At 38.4% G+C, this 22,344-nt stretch overlaps 1 protein-coding gene across 2 annotated transcripts in view; it reads right to left on the reverse strand.

Annotated features, from left to right (window-relative positions):
- Nucleotides 1-17,660, reverse strand: part of LOC107591099 (arginine-glutamic acid dipeptide repeats protein-like) — a 176,234-nt gene extending 158,574 nt beyond the window's left edge. For both annotated transcript variants that reach the window (XM_016280125.1, XM_016280120.1), the window contains exon 1: nucleotides 17,386-17,660. The gene's annotated coding sequence lies outside the window, so the exon portion shown is untranslated. The remainder of the gene's footprint in view (nucleotides 1-17,385) is intronic.
- Nucleotides 17,661-22,344: the final 4,684 nt, after the last annotated feature.

Raw genomic sequence — 22,344 nt, forward strand, 5'->3', positions numbered from 1 at the left:
CATTTCTCTCTCCTCCTCTCCATTTCTTGCTCATGACCATCCTTCTATCGGAGGAAAGGTCACACTCACTGCCCCCTTTCATCATTCTTATCGCCACACTGCCATTTACAAGGCAGACAAGCTCTCCTCTGGCACAAGCTCAAGAAGGTAGGTTAGAAGGGAAAATGAAAGAAAACTGCCATTTATTTCCCCCTGTTTTTTTGTTGTTGTTTCCACGGCTGCAGAGGCAAGACAAAATGCTCTTGGGAGGAGGAAGGGAGAAAGAGAGAGATTGTATGTGTGAGTGAGAGGAAGCATTGTGTATTGTTTACTCTGTAATTCACAGCGCATGGCGTTGATTAGCAGAGCAGACTGCGACACTGAGCCTTGGTGAGGCACTGAAGGAATAATGCTCTTCCACAACTATCTCTCTCCCTGTCTTTTACTCTAGGGCACACTGTGGAGTGACTGATGGCTGCAATGTGAAAAAAAGCTGCCTGGGTGAAGAGTGAAACTTAAACTGCTGCTGTCAGGAGCATTATTTGGCTTTTATTACGACGTGCTGCTCCGGTTGCCTGAGACCAGCCCGTCTCTACGTGAGGCAAACGAGGCAATGGCGCCTCACATCCCTTTTATTAATTCATGTTTGCAATGAGCTCGTACATGATAATTACTGACAGAAAGCCTGCTTTGTGTACTGACAGTCGACACAGAGGTGAGAGATGAGAACACGGACAAACCCTTTAAACGGATGGACATCTAATAATATCACAGTGCCCAGCTTAGAACCAACATAATGCTATAACATAGAAGTGTTTTCATTTTGTCCACTGTATTAATCTGTTTACAAATGCATGAAAATGCAATTCCTGCATTGTGATACAGCTGTAATGATATAACACAAAAGAAAAGTGGAAATATATCACAGAGGACCACATTACAGGGTGTCAAGGTCATCAAGTCTCTTAAAATGCCAGATAATTTGCCCTTTATGTTGAAAAAAAAAAATAATAATAATAATGAAATGAAATATATATATATATAATTTTTTTTTAACTTGAACAAACATTGCCTTCTCAATAAAAGCTCAAATTATCTGGCATTTTAATTGACTTTTGTTTTTTGAAAGAAGTCGCCTATGCTCACCAAGACTGCATTAATTTGAACAAAAATACAGTAAAAACAGTAATATTGTGAAATATTATTATAATTTAAAATAACTGTTTAATATTTTAATATATTTTAAAACCTCATTTATTCCTGTAATGGCAAAGCTTATTTTTTCAGCAGCATTTGTTTTTATATAAAATTTCTAAAAATAAATAATTAAATAAAACCCTTTTCTTTATCATGGACACTCTTGTCACTGACCTGCCTACATGGGTATTAAACACATTCGACTTGGATATATAACAAAACAAAAAAAAAACTCAGCAGCAGATTAGCAGTACTATAAAGCATTTCCAAGAGGATTTCTTTTTTAAGCAACAAACTGATTGTACAAGAGAATACACAGGCCTCCTGCTGCTCGGTGTAGATGAATGAGACTGAGAGAAATTTAATTCCCCGTTAATTAGCATCCTGCTCAGAGGAGCATGTGGTCTCTCTGTGGGTTACACCCAGGTCAGGTGACAGTGGGCGACTCGGCAGCAGCCACCGGGTTGGCAGTAGCGAACGCTCTCATGGGAAAGTAAGTGGCAGAGCCCCTCTTCTGCTCTCCAGTCTGTCTGTCCCCTAGAGCTACTTCAGTCTTTCACAAAACAAAGAGCAATGCTGGTAGCGAGGAGGTGCTGGGCTCATCTCATCGTCCACAGGCAGATAAAAACAGGATTACAGGTAAATACCAGGAGAAGAGGCAGCCTGAAAACACACAGTCTAAAACCCTTCTCCAAAAGCCAGGAACAACAGCCCCTCGGAAATAAATGCCACTCAGTGGCGAAGCGCAAACGTACGACCCCTGTGTAATTTGCTTTAGAAGTGAAAAATGATTGCCTGTGACTAGACAATAATTAATCTCACCACTGAGAAGGGAAAAAAAGGTTACGGAGCTGCTTCAATTACGAGACGATTCCGCCTCTGCTAACAGACGAGGCTGGATTCAAAGAACACTTGCGATGACAAAAAGGAGAGACAACTCCAGTGTCATCAGAAATAGGCAGCGATGTGGGAAATCAATGGCGAGATCAATCGCGCGCCTGCCTCCCTCTCTAGAACAGTGGGGGAACGGAGCACTTTACATAAGCACTGATAACCATCAGGGAGGCAAGCTTCAGTTCACTGATTTACTGCAACGGACCCCCGAGACACCTTCAGGTGGCAGAGCGGCTCTCTTTTGCCATCACTGTAACCTTCTCAAACACATCTTCAAAGACACACAGTCAGGGGGGAAAAGCATCATATACTCTGTTTAAGCTGTTAGGTTTGAGAAGTTGTGCTATGTGATTAATAAAGTCAACAGATGTGTTGTTAGGCACAACGTGCAGCATTTACTAGGTTTGTACACCACCTAGTCGACTAGTGGGGGGAAAAGCATCATATACTCTGTTTAAGCTGTTAGGTTTGAGAAGTTGTGCTATGTGATTAATAGTAAAAAACACTATTCTGGTCTCACCTTAAGAGGATAGTTCACCCAAAAATGAAATTCTACCATCAGTAACTCACCTTCAGGTTGGTCCAAACCTTATTTGTTATATTTGTTCCAAATATTCTGAACAAAAATGAATATTTTTTAATGAAACATAAGAGATTCAGTTCATTCACCCAAAACTTTGATGCTTCAAAAAGTTCATAAAGACATCATAAAACAAATGGGTAATGGACTTTTCAAATTGTGTATGTTGTACAAGTTGTGATATTATATATATTATATATATGAGAAGAGTTCCAATGCAAAAGCCTCTAAAAGACATCTTGATCAAAAATGAGATAATGATACTGATTGAATGCTCTCCACACATAGTATATGTTTATCAAGTACTTTCACTTCAAATGCACTAAATCCCAGCCTCAACCCATTCAGAAGTACCAGTACTTACATAGAAACCTATACATAGTAGCCAGAAAGAAATGCTAATTTTAAAGAAAAACATCAGACGTACTTAGAGGCTTTTGCATCTGAACTCTTCATATATATATATATATATATGAATGAAGAGTTCAGATGTAAAAGCCTCTAAGTGCCATTTGAAATTTTCTTCTAAAATGAGCATGCATTTTTCTCAGGCTCCTATGTGTAGGTTCAGTAATTTCACTTTGATGGCAATTAATAGGTTCTTTTCATTACCATTAAAGTAAAATAACTGAACATAAGCATAGGAGCCTGAGAAAAATCCTAATTTTAGAAGAAAATTTCAGATGGCACTTAGAGGCTTTTACATTTGACCTCTTCATATATATATATATAGCATTATGCATGCAATATTTGGGGTAAAACAAGATTGGGGTCACATTCAGCTGCAGTATAAATGATGGCATTGTTCTAGAATAAGGATCTTCAACAGGGAAATAATGAAAAAATAAAAATAAAAATGGTTTCTAATGTGTTAAGAAATACAATATTAAGTTAACATCCAAAGCTACAGTTTAGCTAAATATTTCACTGTCAATTCAAATGTTAAGTATATAGCTACATATAAATTATTATTTGAATGGTTTTGCAATGTAGATCATCATAAAATAAGTAATAACCCGATAACTATAGTGATACTATACACATATTTTTGTAGACAAGGCTGATGATGCAACCCTCATTTTTATACAATATGTAACAATATGTTCAATCTCTCTATCAAAAGAACCTTGGCCTAAAAAAGTTGAAGCCCTCAGTGCTAAATAATAGTTCCTGACATTGTGAAAAGCATGAGAATATTATTCTTCTGATTCTGTGCAGTTACACAGTAGCTAGATGAAAAGTGTTTAGCTTCAGCAGTTACAATATTACGTATGGCTGGATTGCTGACCAATGAGCATCCAGGGCCGGGATCACTTTTTTAAATATGCATAAGCATAGTGGTAATCAGAGATGTGAAACAATTAGAAGGTCGATGGTAGAGAATGTGCAGTAGCAGTCTGTGCTAGGTTTGTGTCTTCATTAGAGAACAAGAAGTAGTAGCTGAAAACACGCCAAGTGCTTTCGGCCGATCGGTTAATTAGGATTTTTGCTGCTTCGTTTTGTGTGAGAGAGGCGGGGAAGTAGAAGGTTGATTGCCTTTTATTATCAGTCTAGCAGCTTCAGCGCTCCCACCTTCTTTATTGCAGATCGTACATATGTGCAGCGTCTCGGCAAAAACATCAATTCCAATAATTACAAGAAAGTGCATGTGAGAGCACGAGCCATCGCTCATCTGCGCTCATCCGCAGTCGTTTGTATGGTGGCATTCCCCTTGATGACAGCATGTGACGGGAGCGTTTAAAAAGCCCACAGGAACACGCATGTCGTTCTTCAAATTGGAGGATGAATGGAGGAGGAGAGCTGCTCTCCAAGTAAAGAGGAATACTGTAATAACTGCAATAAGCAAAAGGGAGGTGCGTAAACACGATAAGAGGGCCCTTAAGAGTTTGTTGTGAAAAATAAAGCTAAAAATGCACACTGTCAATGTAATGTGCGAACGTAACACCTCTGAGCAAAGTGTGCATCTGTCTGAATGGAGAATTACTCGCTTAACAGTTCGATTTGGCAGAAGTTCAAATCACATGCCCTAGAAATCAAAAGTAGACAAAATACTTGGCTTAATAGCTTTGCTTCACCTTGCCACATTTGCAAGGAAAAGAAACATCCGTGTAAAGCCAAAAATGCAGAAAAAACAATGATGAAATCGTAAGACAATCAAGGAGTTCATGCAATAATAATCCACAGCTTCACAGGAGGAAAACTGATATGAAGAGCGTGTCAGCCTGTCGATCCACACAGATATTTTACATTGCTACAGGTCCCAAATGGTCACTGATATACAGAAAATTTATTCCAGCTCTTTTTCCTACACAGTAACTCAGCACCAATTCCCTATCACATCCACATTTAACAAAAAGCTAACAGTATTAGAGTAGGGATATATACTAGCCTTCTTTCCTCTAACTATCAAAAATGTCACTACAAGCTCTTGCACACCCTAAAGATGTACGAGTGCTGGCTGAACTAACCCCTGTCTCGTTTCCACTTATTACTGAGGCTAATACTGCCATTTGAATAAAATCAATACTTCTGTTGGCTTAGACTTTAAAGCATTTCTCGTCTAATTTCTCCCGTTAATGTTTTTTTCATGAGGCGGTGCCCCGTGACACGTTTGTGCCGTGTGAAATCCCTGGAGCATCCAATAAAAAGGTGGGTGTCGAATTAGCCCGTCACCGCTCTCAAAACAACCACTGTCGCTACTTACACTCTTCCATTATATGAAGAAATATTAGGCCGACTATCTCAAGCACTAAATTTTGAGTAGACACCATCAATTTTATAGCTTTTCGGTATAATAAAAACAGATAGAAGTGCTAGCTCACTGTGAAAACAGAACGACGCCTGAAATCATTACAGGCGCTCAAAGCGGTGGATGATTTTAAAATCAATCCATTCGCAATGTGCGTATTTATTTGCCATTTCAAGAGAGCCTCATCTGCCCAGTCCAATCAAAGCCCCTCAATGCAAATGATGCAAAGAGAGAAGAAAAGAACATACGGGCTGGCACAGAACGAGAGAGCGAGAGCTCCAGGGTAATGCTTCAATGATAAAAGAGAGAAAATCTTGTTTTGATAAGTGAATTACTGGCCTTCACTACATTTTCCTGCATTCCCGAACCAGTGGGTTCATTAAATGCATTGATATATCTGTCAACCTTATCCAAGCCGCCGTGCTCAGGACGGAAAAATGCAGTCACCTTTGCAGGGCTGAATCTCTCAACAGCTCGAGGCAACAGATTTATTACAAATTGATCCATTAGATAGCGCTGCCGCGGTTTATTGTTTACGCCGTTCCTCTCTCCCCTGCTTGTCTTTGCCACAATAGCAGCATGTAATAAGGAGGAAAACTACAGGTGCGAACCCATTGTCATGCACCACTCTACAGCAAACCAGAGCGAAGAAGAGTATCTGAGAGAAAGGGGGAAAAAGAGGCGCTGTCTAACAGACACCAATATGCTGTAAGCGGTCGTGCCGTGAAGAGGAAGTGGTCGTGGTGCAAGGGCAAATGAAGGGTGGAAAAGAGGATAGTCTTAGCGGCGCTCTCTGATGAGTCAGGACTGATTAGAGAGCACAAAGACGGTAGACCACCCCCTCCCTTTCTCAAACACATCATTCACACCTTCAGATTCTCACATATTCCCTATTAAAACATCAAACGGGATTCTGCGTTGTGTGGGCGCTGCAGTAAAAATCCAGCACTGGTGTGCCAGAATAAATGACTATACGACCTGCTTTATGACCGAGTCATGAACAATGCCAGGCTCAGGTTCTGACGGTGGCCTCTCCTGATTTGAAGATTAAGCGAAGGCTGAGAAAAGCATTAAAGCAAATAGAAAGGAAGAAACTTAGGGGCCTATAATGTTACAGCGATTATCTGCACTGGACTGATATGAGCTGGACATGCAGTTGCACATATATCGTTTTCATCCATTACTGCCTATGGGAGCAGTCGATTGTGTATACAGCCTGACTCAATAGTGTAAGGAGGAGGTCAGCCACATATAACTGATGAATATTGATTATCTTTACCTTGAGGTGTCTGGGTGGAAATATAAACACAGGGTGAACCCACCATTAAACGCCAACTCTCTCTATGTGCTGAAAAAGGTACAGGAAAAGGTTCAAGCAGACAGTATTTTCAGTGCTCAATAATATGGATGGTAAGATAGCTCAGGTCAGTGTGAGAGCTTGTTGTAAACTCAGCTGATGTAAATCAGCATTAGTCTTTTATGCTTTTGTTTGAACAAAAATACAGTAAAATCAGTAATATTGTGAAAATGTCAAACTGTTTTCTATTTATATATAATTTAAAAACATAATTTATTCCTGTGATTTAAAAAGTTGAATTTTAAATAGCCATTGCTCCAGTCTTTTTTGTTGTTTTTTTGCTCAAGGATTTGTATTTATTTTGTATTTATATATACATAATAAATATACACAGTACACACACATACAGTATGTAAACACAAACTTTTATTTTGAATCGATTAATCGCGACTAATCGTTTTGCTGCCCTAATATTTTTGAGGAAACCGTAATACTTCTTTTCCAAGATTCTTTGATAAATAGAAAGTTCAAAAGAACAGCATTTATTTGGAAAAGAAATAAACATGTAACATTGTAACATAACAGACCTTTAATGGCCACTTTTGATCAATTTAATGCATTTTTGCCAAATAAAAGTATTAATTTCTTTCAAACAAATTTTTACTCAATCCAAACTTCTGAGCGGTGCGTCAATAATAATAATAATAATAATAATAATAGCTATTTTTATTATTATATACACAAACAAAGTTTTGTCAAAACTGCTAGAATGATTTGTGATAGTCTTGGATGCATCAGTTACAATGGATTGAAAAATATGCACAAGTCATTACATTTATTAATTCTCCAGCAAAATAATTTTTTGAACTTATAACCATCACAGTGTTACACTACAGCTATATTATTTTAAAACGTAACTTTTTTTACACATAAAAAAATGCTAAATTCTTATGTTGAGCCCTGATTTTGCTGATAACTATCGAACATCCAATTTTTCTTCTTTTTTTATTCGCTATATTCTTCACTTGATATAATGTTTTTATTCCGCATTTCAGAAATCTAAAACCAATAACCACAAACGAAATTATAAATTAAAATGTATTTTCATTGACAAAACAAGTAGTTTTATAAAGAATCAATGTTTATATTTAGCAAGCCATTCTAGGGTTAAGATGATTCAGATGCTTCTGCCTTGCTAAACAAGCTGGTTCAATATTTAAAAGCATTGGTTAATGGGCCAGCAGGTTTATATGGGATGTTACTGAAAGGCACATGTCAAACACAGTGCAGAAGTCTGGGCTCTCCTCCCCCGGCCCGTGCTAATGCATCACAGAAAATTGTATGGCTTTGCTAATACATCCTCTCCTCTCCGCCTCTCTCATTCCTCACACTAATGCACTTACAAATGGACAAACCAGACTAGAAACAGACTCAAGAGTGTCAAGGAAAACAGTGACTGTCTACATCCGTGTGGGGGGGGGGGGGGGGGGGGGTGGGCATGGCCACCACTCGGCCCGCCATCAATTACTGGGGTATGAAAGGGGCACAACCCCCTCTGGGCTGCCCACTGCCACAAACAAAAGGGGGGGGGGGGGGGGGGGGGGTGTATATGCGCTCCCCATAACTGTACCCTGAAAACACTGGCATTAGCAAAAGATCAGTAGTATACTACACTACAGGCACTACTCGGCAGATGTAGAAGCGAGGCAATAAAAGCACCGGTATGCAGAGACCGTGTTTGTGTGCAATGTTCACTCCATGTCACGTCATTACAGCAGCCAATCTTTTACCTAATCAGCAGTGCGACTCTTCAGTCAGCAGGGACTAGGCAACATGGCTCCGTTCTTTTACAAGATGCCATCTTATTTTCCACCCTCTCTACTGACAGCAGACAGGCAGCCAAGTGGTTCACTATTAAAATAAAAACACCAGTTTGTTAATAGCTCCCCGCACCCCTTCCTGCTCTTGGGATACGTCATGGAAGCCTATAGTAAGCCTTTGGTACTTTCATTTCCCAACATCTGCTTTGGCTTTGCTTTAAAATCATGAATGTCTCTCCCCCCTTCCACAGTTCCACATCAGGATGACTCCCATAGCACACTTCTGTCTGATCTGGGAGGACATCTTGGAGCAATCTGGAGAAGGGTCCCGTAATTCTTCAGAATGTTACATTAAGCTGTTCACTGGCAGGAAGTTCCATCAGCAGCTCTGATGGTGTCTGGTCACAGTTACATGGCGAAATACAGCCACGGTATAACACACTCGGCATTACAAAGGCAAATGTCACTGCTTGGCTGCTTTTGACTCTTGACCCTTTTATGCCATTATAAACTGCTGACTTAAACTATAAGCTTTTCATAACTGTGTGAATACTAAAAGGAACTGGCCTGATATCCATCAATACATTTAAGGGATAATGAACAGACAGATGGTCGCTATCACAAAAAAAAAATTATGGAGAGATCAGGACCCCCAATATGAAATAGAGGGATGCTGCATCACCCTGAAGGAGTTTATTATACAATAATGACGAGGTGAATTCATATTATTCCAATTATTACATAGCTATTTACGAAATAAATAAATAAATAGTGGATATAAAATAAATTCCAACTCAAATAAAGAACATATCTTTAATTATCCAACTTGTATATTACTTTAAAACATCTTTAAAACCATGGAAACCAAATCACAATATTTACTATTAGTAGTAGTAGTAATATTTATTATTATTATTATTATTATTATTGATAGGTTAAAATAAAATAAAATGGTATTGCTGCAATGTATTTATAAAATTTTATAATACAATGTATACATTTGTATAAATTTTGCTATAAGTTTGATTGCATCATATAATAATTGCTGTTAATAGTGTTCATCGTCTGTTTGATTACGTCTTTAATTGATTTTCCCGTACATTTCTGCCATATGTACATTAACTGACAGTCACCACTGATAAACTACTACTAAATATTGCATAAACCTAATTTGCTGTAAAGTTGCTTTGCAACGATTTGTATCGTGAAAAGCGCTATACAAATAAACTTGAATTTAATTTAATTTATGGACATTTCAGGTAATACACATTAAAGGGATAGTTCACCCAAAAATGAAAATTGACCGTGGTAGGACCCTTGTGGTCTACGGAGGGTCATAAAGCTCTCGGGTTTCATCATCTTAATTTGTGTTCAGATGATGAACAAAAGTGTTACGGGTTTGGAATGGCATGGAAGTGAGTAATTCATCACAGAATTTTCATTGTTGGGTGAACTATCCCTTTCATTTGAATTATTAAATTAACACATTGCTTTCTCCCTTACTTTTGTTACATTGTCTCTTATCCAGCTGTCTTTGCATTTCCTAGTAGTTCTTCCAATCTGTTTCCATTGTATGGCTTTAACAGAAACTCCTAAGTATTCCAGAGAGCCATGTAATAAAGATACATGATAACATCTCCACTCACTGACTGTGCAATGATCAAATATCTATTACATTTGCAGAAATGATTAGGCTACAAAAAAAGTATCTGAAGCTACACAGTTTGCAGCACAACCTCAGCATATCTTACTGCTTGTTTTTCTCTCTTCTTAGATGCTACAAGAAAAATGATGTTCAATACATTTGCATGACTCTCTCCAAAACTGTCAAGAAACACAAGGAAATCAGCCCTGCTCAAGACACACAGAGCCTCTCGGTGTCAGGGAGGAAGAAAGGAGGCCTGTCTCATTTCTGCCAGGCTGCCCTGAGTGTCAGCCTAATATCTTAAAACAACAGATGCAGAAAGCACTGCTGCAGCCAGCCAATTACCCGCTTTTGGCATTTGTGCCACACACACACACACACACCAGAAAACATCTTTTGAAAAGAATGAAAGAGCTGGATTGTTATGCGTGCTGTCAGTGCGTGTTGTCAGACTGTTAAATTTAATGAGTACACAGAATTTGAATGGCCCATCAAGAGCTCTTCAGAAGGAGCATGACAGCATTGTCCAGGGGCATCAGATCTTTCAAGGAGAAATCATGGATTTCCAACAAACAAGGGTGATTTGCAGTCACGCTGTCTTTGCAAATCAAAGCAGACCTTACAGTTGAACAACAGACGCATAAAGAATGACCTACTTGGCTATACAGTTGGCAGCCATCAGTTACACACTATAAAGAAGAGGCACGATTAATGACCAGCAAGGTAAGAGGTATATTAACCAGACTCTTTAGACCAGTGACGAGATAATCTAGAAACTAACTTTCACCTCAATGCCCTAAAGTAATGATCCGGGTTCAGTTAATGCCAGTTGAAAGCATTTGTGGCATAATGTTGATCACCACAATAAATAATTTCAACTCGTTCCTCATCAAAAAATCAGGGGGGAAAATGGGAGACAAAATGAAAGGGAATGGATTTAAAAGCAGAAATCTGAAGCTTATACATTTATAGAAGCTTGCATTAAATCTTCTGTTAAAACTTTGAGCTGCAAAGCTGTTTAAATTATAGTTTTTACAGTCATTCCAAGGATTTAGTGTTTATGACAAAGTTGCAAAGTACAACTTTACACAAAAAAGACAGCATGTGATTTTTTAACCTATTAACATATTGATTTCACAGGCTCATTCACCTCCATTTACACCAAGAATGATAACTATAACGTCTACACCAATGTATGATATCAATCTGTTTATTATAAGCATAAACTGCAGTTTTGTCATCTGCCACTTTATATGCTTAAGCTCTTTAGATCAGGATTCTTATTGGCTGATGGTTATTTTCATCATTCACCACCTGGAAATTTTTTTTTTTTAAAGTGAATCCTACAATATAGTTCCTCAGTGCTATATCGTTATATTACATGAACTCTGCTATTCTTTTAAATTTAGAATGATTTTTAAAACAATCATACTTGGCGTGAATGGGCCTTAAGTGATTTAGATATACTTGCTGAATGCACCTTTCGAAGCTTTTGAGTAAACAAAAAGGCTGAGACTACTTTCATGGCTTCGCTTAATTGAAAGAATAGGTCCCTGGGAGAAAAATCTACCTTATTCGCCTCCCTTTCTCCTAGCACCAAATGTCGCGGCACTATAACACATTTCCAAGTCTGTGCTAAGCCACACACCGGGGGCAGTCAACTATGACACGAATCAAGGCCCGGATCAAAAGGAACAGTGTGTCAATGTGATGGAGCATTATGTAAATGCTGCCTCTCCCTGCCTAAATATTGACAAATCAGCTCGGAGAAGCGAGGCAGCGAGAGCACACCAGCATCCACATGGGATCTCCCCTCCAGTCGACTGACTGACAATTCATAGGAAATGTCTTCCATTTACAACCCATTATTTACTGCTCTCCCCATGATTGCTTCACACTGGCCCTGGCAGCAGCTGCACCAAATTGCCCTCTTGGGTGGATTCTGAGCACACTCTTGCTCAAAAGATGGATTCACGTCATGCCAAAAACGCTAACCAGATTACTTCTGTTGTCACCGATTCCCCGATTGCTGCCTCTATCCTAAAAGAGTACGAGAATCTAGGATTGTGCGAGACAGCTTGACTGATGTGGATAATACAGCGAGGCACAAGTTTACGCAGCAGGCTACCGCTACCTCTCACGTCTCAGCATTAAACTGTACTAATAAAAGAGAATTAAGGCACATTCACATCAAGAACATAACTATATAAGATAACTATAATGATTATTATATTCCCTTCCACACCAACGAACCTTAACGTTGTTTCTTACAAGCGTGTGCTGCAGTTATGTCAACTGCTGCTGTAAATTCTTGAGTTCTTTAAAGGAATAGTTAACCAAATATGAACATTTGATGCAAATTTACTCACCTTCAGGCCGTACAAAGTGTAGATGAGTTTGTTTCTTCACTGGAACAGATTTGGAGAAACTTAGCATTACATCACTTGCTCAGTAATGGATCTTCTGCAGTGAATGGGTGCCATCAGAATGAGAGTTCAAATGACTGATAATTGATAAATAATCTGATAAGTAATCTAAACAAAGCCAAAACAACAGTCCATAATAATGCTTCCTCCAGTAAAAAATAAATAAATAAATAAATTTAATTTACTCACCTTCAGGCCGTACAAAGTGTAGATGAGTTTGTTTCTTCACTGGAACAGATTTGGAGAAACTTAGCATTACATCACTTGCTCAGTAATGGATCTTCTGCAGTGAATGGGTGCCGTCAGAATGAGAGTTCAAATGACTGATAATTGATAAATAATCTGATAAGTAATCTAAACAAAGCCAAAACAACAGTCCATAATAATGCTTCCTCCAGTAAAAAATAAATAAATAAATAAATTAAAAAAAAAAGTCCATGTGAGAGTCCATCCTCTCACATTAAATTCCACCAACATATTTCTTTAGAACTGTTTTGGACTCTTTTCTCTTGTAAACAGTGTTTGATCTGTGCATATTTCTCTCCTGATTCAGACCAAATGAATTTCTCACTGGAGAAAACAATATTATTGATAGAGGACTCTGAGGAAGTTAACAATCTCTTAATGATGGACTTGCTTCTTACAAAGACACAGCTTTTTACTTCACAAGACAATAATTGGTGGACTGGAGTCACATGGACAACTTGTGGATTATTGTGATGTTTTTATCAGCTGTTTGGACTCTCATTCTAATGGCACCCACTCACTGCAGAGGATTCATTGCAAGTAATTCATTCTCCAAATCTGTTGCGGTGAAGAAACAAACTCAACTACATTTTGGATGGCCTGAGGGTGAGTACATGTTCAGTAAATAAAAAAATAAAAAAAATAAACCATTTTTGGGTGACCTATTCCTTTAAAACTATGTAGTTATAGTTATCGTCCATGGTGTGAAAGAGTCCAGCGATGTGACTGTCAAGCTATTTATCCACAAAACCCCTTTCTGCTGTTAAAATGCAAGAGCGACTCAGTCAACACAGTCATGAATCTTCTTCAAATATGAAAACGTCAGGCACTGTGTTCGGGAAACATGATTCAAAAGGTGGGATGTGGCTGAATTGAGTGCTGCTTTTGCGACGAGAAGGATGTGCTGTGCTTTAACCTGTTTTCAAAAGCTGAGCCAGGCCTATACGTACAGCAAATACAATAGGTCCTCGCCTTTAGGGGTGAAAAATGAGCACAGCTGTGAGTCAGTGTGACACTGATTTTGTTCAACAGTTTACATAGCTGCTCTGTGATACCCTTGAGAGTACTCTCATGCCCTTTGGCCAGCAGAGAATGATTACTAATAGCTTTCTCCTACACTGATAAGTCTCCCACACACTCTTTTTGTAGCATGACGCTGAAATAACAAGATCATCAGAGAATAGCAAATTGAGAGTTATTCTAGTTGATTTGAAGTCTCTGACAACTATGTGCACAAATACAGTAGCAACAAACAAGAACATGTGGTCATGTCAGTGTTATAGATTCTTCATTAATAGGCATCATGTGGGTCTAAGTGTTTTGTTAAATGGGTGACATCAGCTTTGAGGTCTGTGCACGACCAAATGCTCATGTGATAATCCCAGCCTGTTTGATTGTTTTTTACTTTCGTTCAGCCTGCTAGATAAGCACATAACCCAAGGCAGATGGTGCTGAAAATCATTGTTAAGGAGCAACCATAAAGCTAAGCCATTGCGCTTAAGATAAGTCTATTTGTGAGGAGAATGTCACTTAATGTCGCAAGTCTGTAAAATAATTAAATTGGCAATTACGGCTCAATTGCATCTGTAGAGCAAAACCACATAGTATCACTACAAACTAGGGCTGCACGATAAATCGCATGCGATATTTAACGCACATCTTATCGGAAAAGCCGGTTCTGTAATCAGCAGTAAATCTCCATCACCTGCGGGCTTTCATAATCATAGAGCAGCATTAACTACACAGAGCCGTTGTTCACTGACGAGCTGCGCAAAACCACATTCATATTCCAGAGATTTTTTTGCGCAGCTTGTCAGTGAACAACGGCTCTGTGTAGTTAATGCTGCTCTATGTGAAAGCCCGCAGATGATGGAGATTTACCGCTGATTAAAGAACCGACTTTCTTACAAGATGCGCATTAAATATCGCATGTGATTTATCGTGCAGCCCTACTACAAACAACAGTTCAGATGAGAACCAAGGCCCAGTCAGACGAGAAGTTCTGATTTTCACTGGCCACACAACAAATTAATCTCCAATTTTCATTTTTAGCTATGTATATTTGTATATACATGAAATAATACATTAAAAATATAATATAATATATAATATAGGCATTTTAAGAAGAAGAAGAATTTTATATATTTTAATAGATGTAAAAAATTTTAACTTTACTATTGGTTGGAAATAATATATTAATTATAACATATTTATTACATAAAATAGAAGTATTAATAACAATAATAATAATAGATTTTGCACTACAGAAAAAACTACTGACAATTATTCAGCTAGAATGTAAATCCTTTGATTCATAAACATACTTTTGCTGGAAAACAATAATATACAATGAAAACAATGTTTAGAAATCATTATCTCAGTGACAATATAGCAGAAATTGTACAATACAGAAAAACAAAAATTTGAGTTTGCCAAGCTTAAAAATGGTTGTACGAGCTCAGAAAATGTAAATTAATTTGCAATACAGCACTGGTCCAAAAGGACAAGTGACTGTTCTGTAAACTGGCCTGAAACCTTCTCGCACTGGCCTTGGACCAGTGGGCCATTCCTTATTGAGCCCTGACAATCAGAAAAAAGCCATGTATACTAACAAGTCAAGAAACATGAAATAACAATTTTACACATTAAATCATTTAGCAAAACAGAACAGCTTGGCTGAGTAGTGTATGAGGGATTATCTAACGCATTGGAGAAAAATGACCACAAAAACACACCTCTGCCTCCTCCAATCACAAGCTGTTAAGAGTGCCATTTGGTCTTAGTGCAACACAGTGGCAGGTGGCTGTACAATTCAGCCTGCGTTTACTGTATTCTGAATGGACAAGAAAACAATGCCACGATTATGATCTTATTCAGTATATTTCCAATTAAGTGTGACTAGCTGGCTCTAGTTCTACATCCTAGAATGACAAATCTTTATAACTGTGCCACACTTCACCTAAATCAAATTAGATGGTGGAAACTATGGATGTAACGATTCACTCAACTCACGATTCGATTCGATTCACGATTATTATTATTCTTTTTTTTTTACTAAATGAGATTTAAGACAAATTATAAATTAAATGTGTCCTTTTATTATTGCTTGGACAAAATGCTGCACATTTCTTTGTGAAATTGAAATATAACATTATAATAATATACTAATATAGCACTTGCATATTATTGCTCTTTTGTTGTTTTGATTGCTACTATTGTCCTCATTTGTAAATCGCCGTTGCTTCTGGCTAAAATATCAGTCCACAACGCATAACAACACTACAGCCAGAGGAAAAAAATACATTCTCTGCTGTAAAAAACATCTAAATGATGGATTTGTTTCTTACAAATGTGCAGCTTTTCACTTTTTAATGATGGACTGGAGTCATGTGAATTAGGCTACTTATGGATTATTGTGATGTTTTTATCAGCTGTTTGAACTCTCATTCTGACGGCACCCATTCACTGCAGAGGTTTCATTGGTGAGCAAGTGATGTAAGGCTAAATTTCTCCAAAGCTGTTCCAATAAATAAACAAACTTATCTACATCTCGGATGGTCCGAGGGTGAGTACATTTTCAGATAAATTTCATTTTTGGATTATTCCCTTAAGCTAGTATCTAACAAATCATCTACACATTGTTTTTGCAAACATACAAAGTAACAGTGACAACACATAATAGAAATGCAATCAGTGTCAACCACCTGTTTACATCTTCACGGTCGGTCTACTTCATTGGTGTTTTCATCTATTCATCTCTTTTCGATTTTCGAACAAATTAGTATCATTTTGAAAGCTGTTTCGATAGCCAGTTCGAGCAACAAACTACACATACAAATGCCCATCGGAACCTTCATGACAACCACTATAAAAACAGTGGATTGATCTTCCAAAGCACATCTCTGACAAGCCAGACACTAAACAAACATGGTGTGTAAATACTGTCACCTGACCTCTCAGGACACATTTGACAATAAAACTATGTGGTCAAGTAAGCAGGCTTGATTTAGAAATCCCAAGACAGGCTAGACTGATTCTTCTGGGAAACCTCACAAGCTTGCAATGACACTGTCTTAGCACATCAACATAATTAGGGTAAGAGAGCAATTAAAAACTGCACAGTGAAGGAGATGCGTGCGTGATTGTGCGCACGCACAAGTTGCCAACAAAGCGCTCGTTACTCGGGTGCAAGAAATAATAAAACACGAGCCAGACTATCAAGTTCAGTCCTATCCAAACTCTCCAATAACCCTTCTGGCCGGGTCTACTGTCCTTCCGATGACTTAATGTCGCGGTGTTATGTTTATATCAGCACATGAATAAAAGAGAGATGTATCTTTGTCAAACAATGTGATCGTTGGCACACACACGCTGATAATGAGGATGATGATGCTAGCCTGCTAGCTAATGTCTCTTGTATTAATAAAGCATAACACCTCCTCAACGGCAGCTCACAGCGGCTGTGATTAACACACAGAGCTAATTACAACAGCCATAAGCGAATCAGATCATCTTCCGTGCACCCGAGAAGATGGTCAAAGGCGGAACTTACCTGAAATCCTTCTCTACAACATCAGAGATTTTGTGTTTTGAGATGTTGTAACTGAGCAGCGGCGGTTAGCGGATGAGAGTCAAGTGCCGCTTCAAGTGTTTTGGAGTCGTTTTACACTCCTGGCACACCGATATTAATGATATGGCTGTCACTTATCAATATTTATGGTGGTGAGGAGTGTTTGTAACGGGTCAGTGTTGGGACACAGTGTTGTCTTTCTCGCTCTCTTTTCTGTAAGAAAGAACCCCCCCCCCCCCCTCGCTTGAAAGCCGCGGCTCTTCCTGCAAGAAGAATGATGTGCGAGTGAAAACGCTCTGCCTACTTTCCAGTGTCGCGCGCTGCGATAGGTTGAACGCGAGCAGAGCGTAAGACGCGGACCAATCAGGTTGGCCATTTTGTGATTTAAAAACGCGCGTGTGTATGTGTGAGTGGTTTTGTGTGTAGGACTGTGTATAAACAGTGCTGGTAGAATGGTAATGAGGGGAATTTTGATTCACACAAGTGATTCGAATTTTTAAATATTTTTAATTGCATTTATTCTCTTATTTTAATCGTTTCTAAGCATGCACCAGAAGTCCGTCCCGCTGCTTTTTAAGCGTCTCATGCATGAGCACAGATTTGTGCTGTGGAACTGTTGTTGTTGTAGTTTTTAACTCTATATATATATATATATATATATATATATATATATATATATATATATATATATATATATGAGTGAGCCAGGATTAATTCGTTACAAATTATGTATGTCATTGTTTATTTAATGTCTACAGATCTGATAGCTTTAAGCATACTGTTCCAACAAATGCAAATATTCATCTTATATCCCAGCAGGCACACAACCTCATAAAACATTTATTTGATATTTGGTTAAATTTCGGTTGCGACGTCAGATGACCAAAATGTAAATTCAATGTTAATTTGATGTCCAAATTAATACTAACGTCAGCTGACATTAGATATTTGTTGTTTTTAGGTTGTGTAACCAAAATCCAACGTTAAGTAAAAAAAGTTAAAGTGGCGTCAAATACCGATTTTCATTAGGTGCGTCCCAAATCGCGTAATTATGCACTTATGTAAGTTATGTAGTAAAAGTGTATTTTAAGTCCCCGGATGACAGGCAGAGGGTGAACCAACTCCAGGGTAAGGCTAAAAGCAGCCAAATCTATTAACTACAAACATCATAAACCTGTCTTTTTAGGCAAGAACCAGACATGGGTGTCATGTAGGCTAATAAAATATGTTTAATGGGACTTAATTTGTATTTAATGTGATCACAATTTAATTAAAACATTAGAAATTGATAATTATATAACGTTTCCTTCCCATGGTTATTCAAACGGCGAATAAATTACGTACAGAAATGACATTATCACTAACTTTGATCTATCGCACTCTCAAAAAAACAAAACTATCCTTATAATCACTGAAGCTGTCTACACTGCGAAATGAATCCCTTACTAACATTGTACGTACATCTAGCTTTGTTGTTTATGATGAGAGAATTTGCGGAATTCAGTCATCGAACGCGCGCGCATTCAACAAAGCTGATGAGTTTCGGCGATGACTCATCTGAACGCCTCTGATTGGCCATTGCATTCCTAAGCTCAACAGAATCGTGTGTGATTGGTTTTAATGCGCAACACTGTACAAACGCCTAAAATGAAATACGGTGCAACATGAGTAAATCAAAGGGCCTGTTTACACCTGGTCATTTCATGTGTTTTCGCTGATCGGATATTTATCTGATTTGTTAAAACGTTTCCATTTACACTTGGCCACATAAAAGTGTCGTCGCAAAACGGATATAAATCCGATCTTCAATTCCAGCGCTATATTGGAGTTCACGTCAACGAAATCAAAAGTTAAGCGCTGCATTTTATTAATTATCAGCTCATTTCAAGATCGGAGAGCGCGCGGCATCAGCACTGGAAAGATACGTTTGTCTTACTACTCATTTCAAGATCGGAGAGCGCATTCCAATTGCACTGGAAAGATACGTTTGTCTTACTACTTTTAATGAAGATGATTGTGTTGACCGTCTGCATATTACTTTGTTTCATTCTCGGCAGTTTGCTGAAGAGATACTACTCGTCCGCAGCGACGCGTTTTGCATTAGCGCTGTCATATCTGACTATAATGTCATATAGCCTATAACACGCTCTCACACGTTTATTATTTTAACATTTTTGGAGGAGTAAAATTTTACATATGTGGTTTCAACAACCAGATGCATTTACACTTGTCGAGTTTAGTCTGGAATGCGGCCCAGACCACCTCCTGAAGTGGTTTGAGCGATCGGATTTATATCCGTCTTGAATGCGTTTTGGAGGGCATTTACACCTGGGGCAAGTTCAAGCTCAAACCGGTGTGCACCGTTTTGCAATGGTTTCCGGTTTGAACGACATGTTTCCTGGAAACGGTGTGCATCGGGGTTTGAGATGCGTTTTCTCTTGTTAGGTGTGTGTGTCAAACATGTCAGCCCAGTCAGCAGCAGCATGTATATAAACCACGCGGTATTAAATGGACAGCTCGCACAATGTAATTAACATCCAAATAAATTCACAAGAGCAAGTATATTGTTTGCACATGTTTATTTACATTAAAGGCAAAATAACTGAAATAATAAGAGCACAAGTATAGATCTGGAACTTCTTTAAGTCTGTCTAAATATCATTTAGTAATTGCAATGTCTTCTGGTCCATATCCTTTCGATTAATGTAACATAAAAATACTATACATATTTATATATTTTGCTATTTTATTGTGGAGTGACACTTTAATAAACTTTTCTATACCCCTCTGATTATATAATGGTAAATATTACAATAACATAGCATAACAACAGTGATCAGCAATAATGATAAGCCTAATACTCACAATAAAAATAATAAGGTCATATAGATCATAACACAGTCTCGGAGGGAAGAAAAGGGTTATCCTTCACCTGAAATGTTTGTCTTTTCATCCTGAAATGCGAGGCAAATGTTGGATCACAATAATTAGGAACCACAGTTTCCACATATCCCTTCACTCGATTGGGATGTTCTCTTTTATTCTGGACGGCAAGGGCAGTGACTGTACCATCCAGCGTATTTTGCAGTATTAAATGCGTATTTATACTGATTTCATTAGGCTCCGAAATTTCTTCCAAAAAGAACACAAAAATGGCCTTCTCAGCTGCTATAGCTGCAAATCTTGCGTCATCAGAACAGGGTGTTCAACGCACCACCGTTTCCATTTAAAAAAACCTTTTGCACCGTTTTGTCAAGGCTGAACGCAGCCCTGTTCTATCAGTACCGAACGGTTCACGGGGCAAATTCCAAATGGAAGTGATCATCCCTATCCCCTTGGAGTGGGGACATTGGAGTGAGCAGGGCACGTGCGTGCCATTATAGTAGTTTGGAACGCACTTGGCAAAGGGAGCAATGTAATTTCCTCATTATCTTCAGCTGGCATGTTCCTGTGACAACACAGCACGGTGTCCGTCAGCAGATTCACTGATGGACACCAGCATAAAAAAAATTTATATTTACATTTTTTTTATTATATATATTATATAGCATATTTTTAAAACTTTTTTAAATATAAAATGTATGTTTATTTGCAACAGTTATGCTAACAACAATAAAAAAGACATTTATGACAGTAAAACAGAGACATCTGCTAACGGACACGCGCACGCGGCGGCCATTCTAAGTCCGTAAGACCGCAAGTGCACATGAAGTGTTCCATTTGGGACAGGGCCCGTCACGTAATGGGATGCACAGGATTGTGGGATATCAAAGGCAGCGAAGGATACATCTATGCTGCCTTCAAAATTCGATCAGAAGAAGGTACCTCCAGAGACAGGAAGTGAAGCAGACTTTGGATTCGGACGTGCCTTGATGCCTTCCTGCCTTTGAATACAGCCTCCGAAGGCAGCATTTTAGAGCTTTCAGATGCAGCCATGATGCACTCAACTGTTGCAGCTTTAATTACATTGTGAAGGGGGAGGGGCTATCAGACTCAGATTATTAATGACAAAATAACCTTATAAAATTCATACACTAAATGGCTGAGAACATAGCGCATAAGTACATAGTGTATAAGTGTATAGTGCGTCATTTGGGACCTCAACCAAAATGCGACGTCTGTCCGACGACATGTCCAATGTCAACCTGATGTTATATTGACGTCCTGTGCCTGCTGGGATATTTTCTCCTCCACTGATGAACTTTTATCAAGCTATAGAAAATCGACAATAATAGCATAAATAAAGAGTTTCTGTAATGTCCTAACACTATTTTAATATGGTTATTATTAGTCATTTTTACACATTGATAAGTTTTAGGCCCCTTCTCACCTTTTTACTAAGATCTGTACGATTCGTACAAACCAACTTTCATTTAAGTGGGTCAGGTTATGGTTCACTACCGATTCAGTTTGCACATGAGCTAGATATAATTTGTTAATGTAATCTCTTTGGATCGTTTCCATTAGAAAGGAGCGATGACTCGTTCAGATTCAACACAATCTGCTGGTTCACTGATTCATTCAGTTGGACCAAATCGAATGCTGTTTTTTAGTGCTACACTGAAGCAAAGTAGGACAAGTTGTTCACTAAAAGTCTTTGTTGAAAAACGCCATTTGTTAGTACACTATAGGCCTATTTGGATTCCTCGTATTAAACAGCTACGTTTTCAGATATATGAAATGGGAATAAGTCACATTTTAAAAGCATAAATCTGTTCACTTCTGTTTATGAGTAACATGACCTTATATTTTCAGGATTCCCAAGCTTTAAACACCTGGCCGAGGAGGGACCACATTATTTTTGCAATGCTCTTTTAGAATGTTCCTCTCTAGTGTGCTTTATAAGCACATACAGTGTGCTGCTCCCTGCTGTGGAAATGATTGGTTTATACTGTAGTCTTCCACACTTCGTGTTTCTCCCTCTCTGAAACGATGCTTCAG

The sequence above is a fragment of the Sinocyclocheilus grahami genome, unplaced genomic scaffold (genome assembly GCF_001515645.1).
Source record: "Sinocyclocheilus grahami isolate Dianchi unplaced genomic scaffold, SAMN03320097.WGS_v1.1 scaffold137.1, whole genome shotgun sequence".
In the NCBI taxonomy this organism is placed as follows: Eukaryota; Metazoa; Chordata; class Actinopteri; order Cypriniformes; family Cyprinidae; genus Sinocyclocheilus; species Sinocyclocheilus grahami.